This window comes from Megachile rotundata, chromosome 8, assembly GCF_050947335.1.
Source record: "Megachile rotundata isolate GNS110a chromosome 8, iyMegRotu1, whole genome shotgun sequence".
Taxonomy (NCBI): domain Eukaryota; kingdom Metazoa; phylum Arthropoda; class Insecta; order Hymenoptera; family Megachilidae; genus Megachile; species Megachile rotundata.
The window spans coordinates 13,133,801-13,155,001 of NC_134990.1; the positions used below are offsets into that span (position 1 = coordinate 13,133,801).

General features: G+C 34.8%; 1 long non-coding RNA gene across 1 annotated transcript; it reads left to right on the plus strand.

Moving 5' to 3' along the window:
* Window positions 1–2: 2 nt before the first annotated feature.
* On the plus strand, window positions 3–20,384 carry LOC143265091 (uncharacterized). The gene is made up of 2 exons (XR_013039255.1): window positions 3–156; window positions 20,108–20,384. It is a non-coding gene; the product is annotated as an uncharacterized LOC143265091 (long non-coding RNA).
* Window positions 20,385–21,201: the final 817 nt, after the last annotated feature.

Consider the following 21,201-nt stretch of genomic DNA (forward strand, 5'->3'; position numbering starts at 1 on the left):
AGACCGTCGTTCGTGTAACATCGTAAGGATTCAGTCTGACCACGTTGCAAAACCACGTTACTTTACGGACCCGCGAAATAATCGTGCCAACGACGTTTGATAGTCAACATGCTTACCTGTCTGTCGCTCTTAATGCTAGGAACATGTTACTTACCGGTGAGTATTAGTGACTCATGTCTTGAACAGGTGGTGTGCAACGGAGAGTTTATGTTCTTTAGGGAAAATATGACAGGAGGTTTATAGTTGGTTTTTGGATTTGCACATTTTTTAGAGTGGGATTTGGTAATTTCAGGATTTGGGAAATTTGGGGAAAATTTGGGGATTTGGAAAACGTGGGGAATTTAGGAAATTTGGGGAAATTTACGAATTTCGGAAATTTGGGGAAATGTGGGGAAACTTGGGAATTTGGGAAACTTGGGGAATTTGAGAAATTTGAGAATGGGGGAAAATTTGGGGATTTGGGAAATTTGGGGAATTTGGGGAATTTGAGGAATTTGGGGATTTGGGAAACTTAGGGAATTTGAGAAATTTCAGAATGTGGGAAAATTTGGGGATTTGGGAATTTGGGAAATTTGAAAATTTGGAGATTTGGAAAACGTGGGGAATTTAGGAAATTTGGGGAAATTTAGGGAAACTTGAGAATTTGGGAAACTTGGGGAATTTGAGAAATTTGAGAATGGGGGAAAATTTGGGGATTTGGGAAATTTGAGGAATTTGGGGATTTGAGAAACTTGGGGAATTTGAGAAATTTGGGGATTTGGGAAATTTGGGGAAATTGGAAAATTTGGAGATTTGGAAAACGTGGGGAATTTAGGAAATTTGGGGAAATTTAGGGAAACTTGAGAATTTGGGAAACTTGGGGAATTTGAGAAATTTGAGAATGGGGGAAAATTTGGGGATTTGGGAAATTTGGGGAATTTGAGGAATTTGGGGATTTGGGAAACTTGGGGAATTTGAGAAATTTGGGGATTTGGGAAATTTGGGGAAATTGGAAAATTTGGAGGTTTGGAAAACGTGGGGAATTTAGGAAATTTGTGGAAATTTAGGGAAACTTGAGAATTTGGGAAACTTGAGAAATTTGAGAAATTTGAGAATGTGGGAAAATTTGGGGATTTGGGAAATTTGGGGAATTTGGAGAATTTGAGAAATTTGAGAAATTTGGGGAAATTTGGAAAATTTCATTTAAACTTGTGATCACTCTAATGTAAGATTGAAGAGAGAGTTATGGAATTGAAAGATATTGAATTAATCCACCGGTCATTTAACTAGCGGTCACTACAGAGCAGCAAGAGTCAAAGTAAGAATACTGAAACTAGTGAAGCTCCTTTTTAATTACCTTCCAGATACTATGCCATTTCAATTTGTGATCACTCTAATGCAAGATAAAAAAGAATGTTATGGAATTAAAAGATATTGAATTAGTCCACCGGTCATTTAACTAGCGGTCACTACAGTGAAGCAAGAGTCAAAGTAAAAATACTGAAACTGGTGAAGCTTCTTTTCAAGTATCTTCCAGATACTATGTCATTTCAATTTGCGATCACTCTAATGCAAGATAAAAAAGAAAGTTATGGAATTAAATTAATATTGAATTAATACGTCGTTCATTTAAGCAGCGGTTATTAACGGCAAGCAAGAGTCAAAGTAAGAATACTGAAGTTGGTCAACGTACTTTTTTAACACATTCCAAACACGACTTCATTCAAATTTGTTATCATTCTAATGCGAGATAAATATCCCAAGGTACCAGACTCCATTAGAGTGTAGACAACCAGCTTGGAGGTTGTAACAACCGGTTGAAAGGTTTTATTCGGCCTTCATTCCGGCCTTTACCACATTCCAATGAGAGTCGATGAATTCCATCGAGTCCTCCTTTCGATGTGACCCCATAAACACCAAGGCACCTGCGGTCAAACGAGGCCAGACAAATAATGGAAGAAGATAACCGAGATAACGAGACTGTTTTTCGATAAATCTCTACCTCCGATCGATAACATCAGTTCGACACGACTCTCCGCGAATCGCTACAAACTAAAAATCGTTGTTTAAAGGAACGCACTCGCGTATGTACGATTTTTAAAATATACGTTCGAAGGGGAAAATTGAAAAACGATTGTTGGTCCGTCTGTTATCGCCGCGCTACGCGTACTGAAACTAATATTTTGTTTTAACGAATGCTTTTTTATTTCATTGATTTCCATCAATTTGTTATGGAGTATTAATAGCCGCGATATATTTTTACGATGCGTAAGAATTGAACGGATAAATTAATTTTGCAGTGCAGGTCCAACGGCTACGATATTTCCCGTTTAATTTAGAGCGGGATCGGAATTTTTGATGAATATGGAAATATTCCAGTTTAGAATTTTTGTAGAGTTGGAGAAATTTGAGATTTTCGATCTTCTGATTTGGAATTTTTGGAATTTTTGAAGTTTTGGAATTTTTGGAATTTTTGGAATTTTTGGAATATTGGAATTTTGGAATTTTGGAATTTTGGAATTTTTGGAATATTGCAATTTTGGAATTTTGGAATTTTTGGAATTTTGGAAGTTTTGGAATTTTTGGAATTTTTGGAATTTCTGGAATTTTTGGAATTTTGGGACTCTGGTATTTCTCAAATCTCATACATCTCAAATTCTAAATTTAAATTTCAAAATTTCTAAAATCTCAAAATCCCAAATTTCACAAATTCCCCAAACGTCCCAAATTTCCCAAGTTTCTGGATTGTACTTAAAAAGAACCTTGCCCAAAATCAATATTCTTATTTCGATTCCTGCTTCTCTGTAGTGACTGTTAGTTAAACGACTGGTAAATTAATTCAATATTTTTTTATTCCATAACTTTCTTTGTAACCCTGCGTCAGAATGACCACTAATTTAAATGAAATCGAGTATGGAATGTACTTAAAAAGAGTCTTCACCAGCTTCAGTATTCTGACTTTGACTCCTCTTTCACTTTAATAACAGCTAGTTAAATGAACGACGTATTAATTCAATATTTTTTAATTTCACAACTTTCTTTTCAATTTTGCATTAGAATGATCACAAATTAAATGAAATAGTGTCTATGTACTTAACAAGAACATTGACCAACCTCAATATTCTTTGACTCCTGCTTCGCTTTAATAACTGCTAGTTAAATGAACGACGTATTAATTCAATATTAAATTAATCACATAACTTTCTTATTAATTTTGCATTAAAATGATTACGAATTTAAATGAAATAGTGTCTGGTATGTACTTAAAAAGAACGTGGACCAACTTCAATACTCTTACTTTGACTCCTGCTTCGCTTTAATAACCGCTAGTTAAATGAACGACGTATTAATGCAATATCACGACTTTCTTTTTTTAATTGCATATTATTTTACATTTACATACAGAACTAACGAACGATGTTAGCATATAATTAAATAAATTTACTCGTTTTCTCTTGAATTTATCTAATCATACATTAACGTTGTATTCATTTATAAACCTATCATCATCATCTTATAAATCGATAAGAGTGTTATTTAATAAATGAATTTCGTCGCATTTAGCTTAAAAAACTAATGTCGTGTTCACCGTTACAAATTGATTTCATAAATGAAAAATTCATGGATGTTTATTCTTTTACAACGAAAGTTTGAAAAGTTTGAAACGCCTCAGCAAGCTTTCACTTAATGTCGGTGAAACTTTAATGATGAAACTCGTAAGACTCTTCTTCTTACTCTTTCCTGGTAGCTTCCTTATTAAGAAATTACTAATTGGTTATTCTACGCTGACTTTTTCAAAACCCTTTAAATGGAATTCTTTTGAGGAAGTATCGATTTTCTGTCAGCGCTCGTAAATCTCGTTACCTTCAAGATCATCCCGAAAACTGAAGATTTAAACTTGTCGACTTTCATCTTTATTACACTGGATCCCATTAAAAATTTTGCAAATTTTTCCTTACAACATTTCATTTTTATTTTATCTTCAAATTCATCGTACTGCAACTTAAATTTTTTATATAATTTTATAAAATTTTATTGCTATATGCTTGTATGATTAACAAATTTTTTTGTGCTGTGAGAACTGTTTTAAAATATGGATAATGACATGTTGTGAGTGACATATGAGGAGTGCAACATAGTTGTACATATGTAACATGTGAAACATATGAGACTTTTCTAAAGTGTATCATCTACTAATATTTACTTGCATAATTAACAAATTTCTTTTCGTTGTGAGAACTGTTTTAAAGTTTTTCATACTGGCAAGGATATGTTGTGAGTGTCATATGAGACGTGCAACATAGTTGTACATATGTGACATGTGAAACATATGAGATTTTTCTAAAATGTATCACCTACTAATATTTACTTGCATAATTAACAAATCCTTTTTGCTGTGAGAACTGTTTTAAAGTGTTTCATACTGACAAGGATATGTTGTGAGTGACATATGAGACGTGCAACATAGTTGTACATATGTGACATGTGACACATATGAGACTTTTCTAAAATGTATCACCTATTAATATTTACTTGCATAATTAACAAATTTTTTTGCTGTGAGAACTGTTTTAAAGTGTTTCATACTGACAAGGATATGTTGTGAGTGACATATGAGACGTGCAACATAGTTACACATATGTGACATGTGAAACATATGAGACTTTTCTAAAATGTATCACCTACTAATATTTACTTGCATAATTAACCAATTCTTTTTGCTGTGAGAGCTATTTTAAAGTGTTTCATACTGACAAGGATATGTTGTGAGTGACATATGAGACGTGCAACATAGTTGTACATATGTGACATGTGAAACATATGAGACTTTTCTAAAGTGTATCAGCTACTAATAAAATATGTATCGAATCTCATTATTTTTTCCCTAATTTTGCAAAAATAAAGGACCTAAAATAATACTCGACCACCAGTGCTAAAAAAATAAAATATAAGTTTCCCATCAGACAAAGAAACCACAAACGAAATGTTCACTTGCACTGTCCTTAAAAAATGTATATTTCGTCGAGTCTACGCAAACGAACAGAGCGAAGAGAGACGAGGTTGAATTGGAATCTCCCTTGCGAATCGGTCTGAAAACACTTGGTCGAATAGAACGAACTGTCAAGCGAGGCACGTATGTTCCCTAATTACACGCGCGGGACGTGTGCGTACACCGTTTCGAACAGGTTCGAGGGGATGCCGGTACATCGGTTCGTTACGCATCGGATCGAGCTACAATTTACGTAGTCGTTTAACGTGTACCAACACGAGTGCACGCGTTAATCGCGACTTATCCCGATTCTTCGATTGTACTCGCGTCAACGCTTGCAAATCCGTTTAATTCTCTTCCGTCCTTCCGGACCATTTTATTCGAATGCCTCGAAATCACTGGGGTCCGGCAACGAGAAACTAATTGAAACGGGAACAATTGCGTGCGAATTCTTTTTGACGCGTTTCAAAGGCGCGGGTACAAAAGTACTGATTTGGAGGATGTCGCTATTTGTGTGGTGCACCTTCAAATTTTTTGGGTGTGGATTTTACGTTTGAGATTTTACAAATTTGGATTGTAGAAAATTTCGGATATTTCTAAATCTCTCACATAATTTGTGTTACAACACAAATTACATAATTTGAAAACAGAAACATTTTTAAAAAATTTGAGTAGTGAAAGATTTAACGATCAAATGAACAAACTGCCAACAATAAGTAAAGATTAATATTTCACAGGAGTATAGACAATTTAGGTGCGTCCAATTTATCACGAACAAGCACTGTTTGGCAGTACGAAATACACGCAAGTTTAATCAAGCTTGATCAGATGACATCACGATTAACCCACACCACTGGCTGAAACGTCAATTCGGTTGATGGCGTCAAACGAGTGTAAATTCATCCGATTTGATACGCGATTACCCAAAATGTTCCATAAAGCAGTTATATTGGCAGATAAATTCCATTTGTACACCGTATAGAATTTCTATATCAAATAATTTTCAAGTTGAACGAAAGATTATTCAGTTTGCCAATTAATAAGGAAAGTTGCTGCCGGTGAAAAGGGGACTTTGATGCACTGAAAAACATGCAATTTCTATATTGCAACTTTCACTTTTTTTCTATTTTTTTTACGTACTAATTATCAATCAGGGTATACGGTATGATTAATATGTGGTTAATAGAAAACGTGGTATTTTATAGAAAAGATTGCAGAAATGTAGGAATTTTTTTTTGCTTTGGATCTCAACTCGTACGTAAATTATTACATCTAAATTGAAAATTAGTGTACCAGAAATCTGAGAAAATACAATACAATATTTTAATTGTGAGTGCGTCATGAGTGCGTCATGAGTGCGTCATAGCTCACCTCACACGTTTCTTCGGCAGTAAAGCAATTGGCTCAAAGGGTTGCAAAATTAGACATAAATTTTGCAAATTTAGTATCGAATTAATAATGTAAATAAAAATGAAAACAACATGCGTACAAATTAGATTAAAAAATTGATATCTAATTGTTATATGTGAGTTAACGATATTCAAGAGAAAAAGTGAATTGTCCAAGATTGACAGCAACGATAAGATAGTCGATAAGATGCAGCGATAAGATACGAGGAGACCATTCTCAATCGATAACGTCATATTTCGCACAGAGTTGATTAAACGATAAACTTGTCAAAATTCACTTACGAACTGGTGAACATTCAATGAACATATGTGAAATTAATTACATGTTAACGAGTTCGTAAATTAAATTTCCCGCTATAGAATTTTATATTAAATTACTGTTACATAGAAAATAAACGAAGTATCAATCTTGTTTAATTGCACAGATGCCAGTAGCTTTGTTTTCTCACAGATCAACAAATACATTAAAACTCATCAATCATGCGGGGGAACAGAGTTTCTCTGGAAAGTAATCTTTCATGTCGAATACATTTAAGTTTTCTTCAACTTGGGTATCTTTGCATTGTACAAGAATGTTTCGAACAGTTTCGATAAACTGAAGTTTGAACTCAAAAATCATTTAATTGAAAATAATACAGTTGAGATAATTAAAGAAGAATTTGAAAAAAATTCTGCACGTGTGACATAAGTGAAAGTGTGTATCATCGTCGAAATAATTGGATTAAAAAAAATTATTCAGTAGTAGGATAACAAGACTCGGTTTGGAAAGTTCAACCACGAAGTATCGCACGACTGCGAACTTAAGCAATGCGTCTTATTACTTAAGTTAGTTGGTGGTGTTAGGGGGTCTTAAGTACCTCCGTGTTTCTCGGTAACACCATAGCAACGATGAATCACAGGTATACAGCGTCGTGGCGCAGATACAGCGTCTGTTAAGGGGTGTCGGACATTTCTCAGCCACCCTTTGCAATTTGACCTATCTCTGCGAAACACGTTTCCAACGAATACACCAGCGAATGCAACAGAAACGCTGTTTACTTGTATCTCTAACCAACTTATGCACAATCGTACAGGCAATTCGTACACCGAGACCGTGTAACGAAAGAGGAACTAAGCTTATCTCCCTATCGCTTTTCCGCGAGTTTCTCGTCGGAAGTTATTAACTTGTACGGTTACGCCTTTAGTGGCGAGGAAACGGAGCGTTTGTTTGCCAGCATTTGTCAGTACTTGCGAGATTAGGAGATTCGAACGTTTCACATTCACAAATCAATTACTTTACAAAGTTAAAATGGAAGAAGCTGCTGAAATCGCAGATTTGACAATTTCATAGATTTCGTGATTACTGATTTTGCATGTGATCATTTAACGAGCGAGCAGTTATTCGACGTCCACTTATCTGGCGTGCAGTTATTCAGCACTTCGTGGTCGAACGCAAGATTACTTGGCGATTGGTAGTCTAATGCAAGGTTATTCAGCGGTTGGTAATTTAACGCAAGGTTATTTAACGCGTGATAATCGAATCATATGCTGTTATTTGACGTGCAGTTATTCAGCACTTCGGGGTCGAACGCAAGATTACTTGGCGATTGGTAGTCTAATGCAAGGTTATTCAGCGCTTGGTAATTTAACGCAAGGTTATTTAACGCGTGGTGATCGAATCATACATAATTATTCGACGTGCAGTTATCTGACATGCAATTATTTATCACCTGATTATCTAACACAAAGTTAGTGCTTGCTGATCTAACACAAGGTTATTCATCGCATAGTGATATTATGAAAAGTTATGTAACATGTGATGATCGAATCATGTCTAGTTATTTGACGTACAATTATCTGACGTGCAGTTATTTATCACCTGATGATCCAACGCAAAGTTAGTGCTTGCTGATCTAACACAAGGTTATTCTTGTGATTTTCACGCAATCTCATTCAAAGCACGTAATCTACTCGAGCATACTTATTCGACTTATCTAACGTACACTTATCTGACGTGTATTCAGCAGTTGGTAACCAAAGTTACTCAGTGCTCTATGCAAAGTTATTTAACACACCTATTCCTCGCATGATAATTCAATACAAGGTTTACCACGTGTTTTGACGCAATATTATATAACAAATATTAATCCAATCTTGCGTGGTCATTTAGCGCGTGGTTACTTAACCCGTGACGATTCAACATTTAATTATTCAACGCACAGCGTGCGGTTATTGAACCTGTGACATAACACGTGACAATATTGCGTAATATAAACAACGGTACTACGTTTTTATTTCGTACATTTAGAACAGATAGGTGAAAGGAAGAACATTTATCACCACAATTACAGAGTACCAATACCAACAAATCGGTGAAAGTTTACGAGCAAAAGGCGCATCTCGAGCGGATCGTCTGAAAATGACGAATGTAAAGAGTGCAGTGCGAAAGTGCTAAGGTTAAGATTTCTGCTGGCAACTCAAGGCGAGATGTTTTAACAGGCACGTGCGAATGGTCGAAGTATTTTTGATGGCTTCGACAGTCACTTTCTGGTGTGATTAATGACGAGAATTTCACGAGTTAAAAAATATCAATAAAATCTGATTAAGAATCTTAATAACAACATGTATATGCATCGCAGTAATATTCATAAAAACTGGTTTATAAAAAATATATTCATAACACCTCATCAACGAGATGTACATTTTTAAATGGAATTCGTGAAAAGTTTATTTATAAGTTTACATATGAAACGTTGGTAAAATTTCGTCTACTGCTTCAAAGAATACTGAAAAATCGACGGATTAATGTTCGTATCATATAACTCGCTAAAACTTGCCGAGTACCTAACCTAACACCTTGTAATAACCACACCTAACGATGACGAAGTTGCGACAACTTGAGCTGACGCACACGTTCGCAGTTTTGCATGCTGCTACACGCTTCGCGTATTTCTCAAGATGCTAGAAATTACCGGTGTCAATTACAGCGTGTTTCATTAATAACTTCGGTATCTCACAAATACTTCCTCAGAAAAAGTCGTACATATGTGAACATATCAATACATACATACACACATACATATACACATATGAACATGTCCATACATACATACACACATATACACATATGAATATGTACATACATACATACATTCATACGTATGAATATGTGCATACATACATACATGCATATACACATATGAATATGTACATACATACATACATTCATACATATGAATATGTGCATACATACATACATGCATATACACATATGAATATGTACATACATACATACATTCATACGTATGAATATGTTCATACATACATACATGCATATACACATATGAATATGTACATACATACATATATACATACATATACACATATGAATATGTTTAAATCATATATACATACATTCATACGTATGAATATGTGCATACATACATACATGCATATACATATATGAATATGTACATACATACATACGTACGTATACATGTGAAAAAGAATATACACACACGCATATGAACATCTACACATACGAACATACATGACACATAAAATCTAAAAATTTATTTTCGTTTCACTCCGAACCACACCACGTAAAAAGCAAATAAAGGTCCACAGAAAAAGCAAAATAAATGTCGCCGAAAATAAAAACACAGTATTTAATTGCACCCCAAATAAAAAGATTCATAGCAAAAATAAATTTGAAGAGTTACATACGTTTATAAAAATTGTACGCGAATGTCTTTTATGGACGTCCATCTCGAAAGGACTGAAAATGTCGGCGTAAACGGGAACAAACGCGTTTAATAATGAATTAAGGACAGCCACTTTCACTTATTCAAATTAAAGGGAGCGCAATTGAAGCTGACGAACGGTGAATGAAATTGAAGTGGAATTGGAACGACACGCAAACATTTATTCGCAAGTGCAACGAACCTCGGTGTAAATTTGTTTTAGCCGTTCGCATGAATGCGATTAATTCTCTATCAGGTTCGATCGTGTAAATTTAATAAGATTTCGACGGTTTCGGTGATCTGCGGTCATCGAATTGGCGCTAGAAAATTTCATTTCTGTGGGTATAATTATGTGTATGGAAAATTGGGTCATGTAATTTTGTCAAATTTATATTTTTTGAACTTAGATTACGTCAGCTGTCCTCCATTTCAGGGATCACTAATTATGAGACACCCTGTGTGTACATAATAGTAATACTGATACTAAATACTAATAATAATAATACTGACTTCTACTACTTCTAGTAATATTTCTATCTAACAAATTACAATTTGAACAAACCTTTCAAACGTGTAAAGCACTGAAAATTGATAGTGGACTTGGCATAACTAACGCGATAAGATAAACAGATGAACGGACCATATCGATCCACATAACAGAGAAGAATTTCGAAATTGTTTGAAAACCGTCTGTTTAGGTTAACGTGATTTGCCTCGGAGCAATCATTGCTGAATTTAATGAAGCATAAGCTAGCCTAATCAGAGCGGGTTCAAGAGGAAGCCGTTCCGTCGCCTGCAGCGTTAACTCGTTGAAACGCGCCCAAACGACTTCGCAAATTGCAATTCGACGCGGCGTAGGAATGATCTTCGTGGAATGTAAAATCATGGTTTATAACTGCGTTTCGAGCGTGCGATTTTTTTACAACTCAGTATCGTTGGGAAATTTGAATGGTGCGCAAATTGGATGTAACGTTACGATCCGCTTGGATGTCTGCTGTTACCGTTTGGGGGAAATTGGAATTGAGGGTGATTCAAGCTGAAAAGAATTGAAGTTGGAGGTAATTTGAGAAAATTTGAGTCTGGTAATAATTAAACTGGAATTTAGAGTAATTCAAGTTGAAAAAAAATTGAAATCGGATACTTTGATGAGATACTTTGTTCAGAAAGATTTAAAAGTGAAAAAATCAGTATGGTAGAGTAATGACTTTAGGAAAATTGGAATTGAGAGTAATTCAAGTTGAAAAAAAATTGAAATTGGATACTTTGATCAGATACTTTGTTCATGACAATTTTTCCATTTGGATTACCCCAAATTCAATATTTCCCCATTCGGGTTATTCCAAATTCGATATTTCCCTATTCCAATCACCCAAATTCTAAATCTTCCAATTCGGATTATCCCAAATTTGTAATTTTCTAATTCGGATCGCCCCAAATTCGATATCTCCCAATTAGCAATACCCCAAACTCGATATTTCCCAATTCGGATTATCCCAAACTCGATATTTCCCCATCCCAATCACCCAAATTCTAAACCTTCCAATTCGGATTATCCCAAATTTGTAATTTTCCAATTCGGATCGCCCCAAATTCAATATCTCCCAATTAGCAATACCCCAAACTCGATATTTCCCATTCGGATTACCCAAATTCGATATTTCCCTATTCCAATCACCCAAATTCTAAATCTTCCAATTCGGATTATCCCAAATTTGTAATTTTCCAATTCGGATCGCCCCAAATTCAATATCTCCCAATTAGCAATACCCCAAACTCGATATTTCCCATTCGGATTACCCCAAATTCGATATTTCCCTATCCCAATCACCCCAAATTCTGAATCATCCAATTCGGATTATCCCAAATTTGTAATTTTCCAATTCGGATCGCCCCAAATTCGATATCTCCCAATTAGCAATACCCCAAACTCGATATTCCCCCATTCGGATTATCCCAAACTCGATATTTCCCCATCCCAATCACCCAAATTCTAAACCTTCCACTTCGTATCATCCCAAATTTATAATTTCCCAATTCGTGTCCCCCCAAATTCGAAACTTTCAACTTCCAATCACCTGCATCAGCCTCTACACCAACTCATGGTTTGCCATCAGTACCTCTCTCCAAATTCCACCAGCGAAAACTCCATAAATAACATTCACGTGTCATTAACAGCAATAATCGGGACAACGGTATGCTAACAGGCAATCCCCCGCCGCGTAAGCCTCGTCGCGGGCGTCTCGACGTCCGCGTCTTGCAGGGTGCATTTATTCCACGTGGGTTTGACAGGTCGCGTGATGGATGCCGTTAGAACCCCTCGGAGGCAGGCTCTCGTGTTCCCGATGAAAATCTAATCGAAAGTCGGTTCTTTCGCTTTTCAGCTAGTTGTTGTACCTTCTTGATGCATCCCCTTCGACGCCGTAATATTTTACAGCTTATTTAGTCTTGTTGGTCGTCAGGGAGCCGCGAACGGTCACGTGCCGTACTCCTTCACCTTGAAGAGACCCATCGATAAGAGGAAAGTAATGGATACAGTAGTTGGCCGGGAAATTTATTCGAGCTCCAACGAAGACAAGCCCTGAAGCGATGGCGTTACGTTATTGAAACCTTCCCCTCGATCTTTGACAAAGGGATTCTACGGGATGCAACCCCCTAAAAAGCCTTCAAGGTCGAGTCAATAAGGGGAGGATTTGCGACAGCTTGAATTCAAATTTTGCTGTTATACATTTTCTTTTCATACTTAAGCATTAATAACTATATAGACTTTTAAACTTTGCTACATAACTATGTAGCATAATTACAATTATTGTGTAATTACTATATGTGATTATGCTACTATGATACATAATTATGTAGCTTTGTATGCAGTTATAACTACAAGTGCAATAAATGCAATTATTAATACTGACTGGTCTGGTGTTCTAAAGCGGACAATATTTGATTATGGCGCGTGGACGCCATTTTGTGATGGGCATCAAAATGGCGTTTTGTGATGCCCATCACAAAATGGCAGGTCAATGTAAAGCATCATAGTAAAATTCTATGTAACTATGTAGCTTAAGTGGACAGTATACTATATATTATTATTTAAAGAATAATACTATGCTGCATAAAACTCTGTAGTTATTTATAATACATAGTTATATGTACATATGTAGCATAATATTATTCTTTAAATTATAACAGTATATGATTTACTTATGTTACATGATTATACACTCTGTAGCTATGTACATATTTATATGAACATAATTATTGTGGCATAGTAATATTCTTTAAATTATACCATGTAGTACATTAGGTACTTGTGTTACATTGTTATATACTCTGTATTCATGCACATAATTATGTAGCATTTTATTACGTTTCAAATTAACGCGCCATTTTGTGGTACCCATCAATTTAAGATTAAATTAAAATAAACAATTTTTGAAGTTCAAGTTTTATTTTTAATTTTATCAAGTTTCCAGAAATTTCACGCGTTTTCCCACGAAGCGTACTGTTGATCATCGCGGTACATCGCAATAAACATTAAGAGGCAGAATGAGTATCTCGGCCGATTAGCATGCGCTTGAGAATTCGCTCGGAAGCTACGTGTTATTAATACGTTATTTTGCATAATGCATGATGGAAAAGTACCTATCCTCTTCTCGATCCTTCGCGATTTAACTCGTCTGTCTTTGTCGCGCTAAATCGTGGACGGAATTTGGAGGTCCTTTCAAGAAGACATCGCTGAGGTAGAACCTGAGGTTGAAACGTGCTTGTGTAAGAAGCGTGGAAATAGAAGGACAACCGGATTCCACTAGTCACTCGACGATGACCCATCATTGTTTTTCTTTCTTTTTTATCTATCATTATCGATTCCATCATTTTTCTTTACGTGGGCGATTTTGTTCTATTGGGGGTTTTAGACTGTTACTTTTCAAGGTTTCTTATTTTATTTTGTTGTGTACATGTACTGGACTTTGTAATTTGTTAGTATGTTAAATTGTTAATTTTGGTAATTTTGTCAATATTATTAGTTTTGCTAATTTTATTATTTTTGTTGATTCTGTTAATTCTATTAATTTTGATAATTTTGATAATTTTGTAAATTTGGTTAATTTTGATAATTTTGATAATTTTGTTAATTTTGTTAATTTTGTCAATTTTGTTAATTTTGTCAATTTTGTTAATTTTTATAAATTTGTTAATTTTTATAAATTTGTTAATTTTGATAATTTTGATAATTTTGATAATTTTGATAATTTTGATAATTTTGATAATTTTGATAATTTTGATAATTTTGATAATTTTGATAATTTTGATAATTTTGATAATTTTGTTAATTTTGTCAGTTTTGTTAATTTTGATAGTTTTGATAACTTTATTAATTTTGTCAATTTTGTTAATTTTGTCAATTTTGTTAATTTTGTCAATATTATTAGTTTTGCTAATTTTATTATTTTTTTGATTCTGTTAATTTTATTAATTTTATTAATTTTGATAATTTTGATAATTTTAATCATTTTGTTAATTTTGTTAATTTTAATAGTTTTGATAACTTTGTCAATTTTGTCAATTTTGTCAATATTGTTAATTTTATTATTTTTGTTGATTTTTTTAATTTTGACAATTTTATTATTTATGTTGATTTTGTTAATTTTGTAATTTCGTACATTTTATTCATTTCTGTCATCTTGCTCATTTTATTCATCTCGCTCATGCAGTTCATTTGTTCATCTCCTTAATTTGAACTTTATAAATTGTTCAAATTATCCCTAAATTCCATACAATCATAACATAGAAATATACTTTCCTTTATCACAATTTGAATACACGATTATCGAAAGACAGACGATCAATGATGCCAGCATTACTAAGACGTCACATTTCCTCAGTAGAATTAGCATAGGTAACCTCGACGAGACAAATATCAGCGAGGAAACCTTAGGAAACACGAATCGCGTCTAATGTTCGTGTTCAGGTGCTTTTAATGTACCGTGCACATCGCTGTCGCATTATCCGCCAGCTACTTTGCTTCAAGCATAATATCTGCGCGTTAATGGCGAAAGTTCGTACTGCGTTTTCGTTGCTCTTTCCTTAACTTTCGCTTCTTAATTCCGTCGTACGACTCTGTTCAAAATTTTACAACAATTCTGTGTATATTAAATGATACTATTAACAAAGACGTGTCTCTTAATGCTTTAAATCAGTCATTCAATTTTTATACGTGGACATCTGAGTTGGCAACACATGTATCTGAAAAGAATAAAAAGTTTGAATAAAATTTATGAATTCGACTAATTTTTCAGTTGCACAATTTAACGTGTTAAATAATAATTCCAATGTATTTGATTTTGCAGTCCGAGGGGATGTTCGATCGGAAGCTTTTAATCGTACGCTTCTAATGTTCGTCACTGCAGACATTACACGCGATGTGCATCAGCGTGAAAAAGCTTTCGATCCAACCAGTTTGTCTCTCTCGTCTCGGTTTCTTCGCATCGTGTGGAAGCCTATCTTCTTTCCAAAGGAGACAGTTATGTAAACGTACATATACGTCCCAGTTGGATTGTTCTCCAACGAGACGAGATGCCGTACGCGTTTTAACGCTAGTGCGTTCCTTTCGTACCGTTAACGTCGCTATTTTCCACTGTAAAATGTTTTCCGTTCACTCTGTACTTCTGCGCTTTCTTTCTGCACAAACATTATGCACCTATTTGTTTATCGAAAATTAAAATAAAAGAATACGTTTGTACAATTTGGTATATACAGTCAGTGTAAAAAGTATTCGTACAGTAATTAATTTCAACAAAAATGTTGTGAAACGTCATTTATTAACAAAATTTGAACAAATAAAAAATACATACACATTCTTACATAGAATACATAGACATCTAAGAATATGTATGTGTTTTTTATTTGTTAAAATTTTGTTAATAAATGACGTTTCACAACATTTTTGTTGAAATTAATTACTGTACGAATACTTTTTACACTGACTGTATATATTGTTTCATTTGTCAAATTCCTTAGATTACAAATTTCTCAGATGCCACACAACCCATCTATATCTGACAAATTTATCAAAATCATATCATTCTCTCAAACAATTAAGCCTTTTCCTAATAAGATTAAATCTAGTAACCCTTCTAGTAACTTAAACATAGAAACGCTAGTTGTAAATTTGTTTGTAAATCGCCGTCACACGCGACGTTTAACGCGAGCATACATAACGAAGTTTATAATGCGCATCCCTCATTTGTTGAGGCACGGCGATAATTTTCAGCAAGTCACAGTGAAAAATTTACGGCTATTTATTCCTCTTTTTTCCCCCACCTCATCGGATACGAAAGCGGCCGACGAGTATCCGCGAAAATTTATTCCATTTCATACTGGTCGGCCCATTTTTTCGTCCGATTTATGAACAAGCTGAATAGCTACCGGGATAATTAATTAAGTTTTTCATCCCCGTGTACAACTAGCCGCAATGCAGTGCGATTTGAATCCGGAACAAAGCCGCGTTAACGATCTCCGAACGATAAAATCGGCACACCTCCGCGAGATATAGGACCGCGGGAAAAAATTACCGGGTGTTTTCCGACGATTTAATCACCGTTTCGTTTGAATGATATGGAAAATAATAAGAGATTGTGTGGTGATAAATTGAGCGAAATGTTTATAAAGTTTTAGTTGTGTCGCGGGTGAGATGACTATCGACGAGATCGATTAATTTGTGCCGTTGTTGCGAAGTGGTGTCGAGAGGATTGTGAGGCTAGTTAAGTGACCGTCATATAAGTGGAATTTGGTTTATGGGAAATTTGGGATTTGGGGAATTTGGGATTCGAGGAATTTAGGATTTGGGGAATTTGGGATATGGGGTATTTGGGAAATTTGGAGAATTTTGGGTGATTTGGAAAATTTGGAATTGGAAGGATTTGGAATTTGGGGGATGTGAAATTTGGGGAATTTGGAATTTGGGGAACTTGGAATTTGGGGAACTTGGAATTTGGGGAATTTGGAATTTGGGGAATTTGGAATTTGGGGAATTTGGAATTGGGGGAATTTGGAATTGGGGGAATTTGGAATTGGGGGGATGTGGAATTTGGGGAATTTGGAATTTGGGGAATTTGGAATTTGGGGAATTTGGAATATGGGGCATTTGGAATTTGGAGAGCTTGGAATTTGGGGAGCTTGGAATTTGAGGAGCTTGGAATTTGGGGAATTTGGAATTTGGGGAATTTGGAATTTGGGGAATTTGGAATTTGGGGAATTTGGAATTTGGGGAATTTGGAATTTGGGGAATTTGGAATATGGGGCATTTGGAATTTGGAGAGCTTGGAATTTGGGGAGCTTGGAATTTGAGGAGCTTGGAATTTGGGGAATTTGGATTTTGGGGATTTTGGAATTTGGGGAATTTGGAATTTGGAGAGCTTGGAATTTGGGGAGCTTGGAATTTGAGGAGCTTGGAATTTGGGGAATTTGGATTTTGGGGAATTTGGAATTTGGCGAATTTGGAATTTGGAGAGCTTGGAATTTGGGGAGCTTGAAATTTGAGGAGCTTAGAATTTGAGGAGCCTGGAATTTGTGAAATTTGGAATTTGGGGAATTTGAAATCTGGGGAATCTAGAATCTGACGAATACGGAACTCGTGAAAGTTGAAACTCGTCGAATTTGGAATTTAAATAATCTGAAACCTAGAAATTTCAAAATTCATGAAACCTAGAAGCTGAATACACTGCAGTTCGGCAAATAAAATATAAAAAATCCGGTTCGAAGAGAACCTTCTCCTTCAGCACATAACAGAGAGGTGCGTGTTTGCGCACGTAGTCAGCAAGCGAGCAGCACGCTCGCGGACAGATAACGCTTAGGCGCATCCGGGCTGCAGGAACAATACGGATTGAATGGAACCGGCGAGAGTCCTGATACGCGGGGATGCGAGGGAAACACAGTGTGCAAACGGGCTTTGCGCGAACCTACATCGTGTAGATGGAACACTGAGCCTACAATATGTCCACTAAACCTTACGTAACGCGATCTCCTTGTTCCCTTGCCTATGTGTTTCCGTGCGTACGCGTCACACACCGGAAGACGGCTCTTTGGTCAATGCCGCTGTTACCATTGCGAAATTTCGCACTTTGCTAATTTACTAATTTCGGAGGTTTGCTCGTTGGTGATTTGGTTGCTCGGAAATATCGAGTTGTTGTGGTCAAAGGATGCATCTTTGGAAATTTGGGGAATCTAGGGTATTTGGAATTTGGGGAATTTGGAATTTGGGAAATTTGGAATTTGGGGGATTTGGAATTTGGGGGATTTGGAATTTGGGGAATTTGGAATTTGGGAAATTTGGAATTTGGGGGATTTGGAATTTGGGGGATTTGGGATTGGGGGAATTTGGAATTTGGGGAATTTGGGATTTGGGGAATTTGGAATTTGGGGAATTTGGGATTCGGGGAATTTGGGATTCGGGGAATTTGGGATTCGGGGAATTTGGGATTCGGGGAATTTGGGATTTGGGGAATTTGAGATTTGGGGAATTTGGAATTTGGGGAATTTGGAATTTGGGGTATTTGGAATTTGGGGAATTTGGAATTGGGGGAATTTGGAATTGGGGAGGATTTAGAATTTGGGAAATTTGGAAATTTGGGGTATTTGGAATTTGGGGAATTTGGGATTCGGGGAATTTGGAATTTGGGGAATTTGGAATTTGGGAAATTTGGAATTGGGGGAATTAGGAATTGGGGAATTTGGAATTTGGGGAATTTGGAATTAGGGTGATTTGGAATTTGCGAAATTTGTAATTTGGGAAATTTGGAATTAGGGTGATTTGGAATTCGGAAAATTTGGAATTTGGGCATTTTGGAATTAGGGTAATTTGGAATTCGGCGAATTTGGAATTTGGGCATTTTGGAATTCGGCGAATTTGGAATTTGCGGAATTTGGAATTCGGGAAATTTTTCTTCGACCACAACTATTGAGACTCATATGTTTACCCACTTCTCGAAGTTTAAGATGTAAATGTCCGTTTTATAGATTCTCCTGAAATTTTCATGTTCCACCGGTTATGGCTAGTAAAATCCAACGAGGACATTTCATTTTTCTCCATCGATGGACGTGTGTTTTACTGGCATATTTCTTTTGGCATACTAAACGGTGTTATGTCGCGTAGAATATGCCGTAGTCGTCGCTGTGAAATACCAAGAAAACGTGTTGGTCTGACCATGAGCGAACCGTAGAAAGAAAAGGGTCTCGCCATAAGAGTCGCCGCAGATTTATGAACTTCCCATAATACTCCTGTTCTTTTGCATACATTCACGCGATTTTGCTTGTCGTACTATCAAATTTTATGACTCTTTATGATATTCTTGTTCATTGATATTCTGAAACCATTTTAAAGATCTTTAATTAATTTTGAATATCTTTGTGTTAATTGTATTAATTAATTTGTGTGAACTGCACATATTCTGCAATTTTATATTTTGTACATTGTGCAAATGTCTTTTTGAGGAAATTTTTAGACACTTTTAATATTTCAGGTGTGTTTGTATTTAAAAAACAAAAAAATGAATCTCAGAATTATTCAATATTTTACTCATATTTTGATATGTAGTTTTATTTATTAGAAGTGTTCTTTGTAGTTTGAATTCATGATTGAAAATTCTCAAGTTTTGCAAAATAAAAAAGGGAACAAAAATAATTATATTATGCAAAATATCTTCTTGAGGAAATTTTTAGACACTTTTAAAATTTCAAGTGTATTTGTATTTGTTAAAAAAAAACGCATCAGAATTATTTAATATTTTAATATATAATTTTATTTGTTAGAAGTATTCTTTGTAATCTTAGTTCATGATTGAAAATTCTCAAGCTTCCTAAAATAAAGAAAGGAACAAAAATAATTATTTTGTGGTTATTATGGAATATTAATGAAGAATATTTTTTGTGATGAATATGGAATAGCGTATACTTCTTCGTTGTACCTGTATTCATTTATGTACACTGTTATATTTTCCCTCTTTCCTTTCTAGCGATGGAAGACTTCGCCTTATTAGTGTCCCTATTCCCGAGGCAGCGAAGATGGAACGACATAAAAGAGGGTGGGGAACATAGATAACAATGGCAAATGAAATGTGAAGACGCATCGAAGATAGGATACACAGCGGCAGAGAAAACCTTCTTTAATTAAAATCTTAGTTCTATAGATACACCTTTACTTCTAACTTATCATAACTTCTGACAATAAATAAATGTATATTGAAAAATTGTAGTTATAATAAATTTCCCTAATGTATCATCTATGATTAATTGAGAATAATTTATTTTTTGTTTATATAAAATATTATTTGGAACTGTATCGTGGCGTCAATTAACGGAGAACGGTGGAAACTTGTCTGAAAACTGTCCCTCTTATGATAAATAATCGATTGAAGATATATAAAAAAAAAGCGTTTCTATTCGAAGTTAATTAGTCCTTGCATTTCGATGTAATTCGATTAATATTATAATCAATTATACTAATAAAAATATCAATTGAATTTAACGGAAAATACAGGTGGCGCCGTCCTGTGGCAATGTGGAGAACTAATGAAACTGCAGTTTCAAAACCGTGTAGTTCACCCTGTTCGCCGAAGAGATGGCGCTACTTCGATTTTCGTTGATGACGTCACTTTTTAAAAAACCGCGCGTAAAACATTAAAAAAGTATGAAACTATCGTGTGTTCAAAACAGTTCGCACACTGTACTGAGTTTCTTCGGTAATAAATAATTATAAAGAATTACATAAAAATAAATTTAAATGCAATAATTCGTAGACAATTTACAAGATATTCACGCGAAAAAGTTATGAAAATAATGAATTACAATAATTAATTTATATAATAATGAGTTACAAAAAGAAACGTAATATATTAATTGACAATCATTTTGCAACATATCTGCTTGAGTAAGTTAATAAAAACGACAGATTCGAATAGTTACAACAATTTTATAAATGAGTAACTAAAAAATTATTAATCGCAACAAAATATATCGTAATATATTAATTAACAATCATTTTGCAACATATCCTCAAAGGTGAGTTAAAAAAAATAATAAATTTAAATAGTTACAACAATAAATTTGT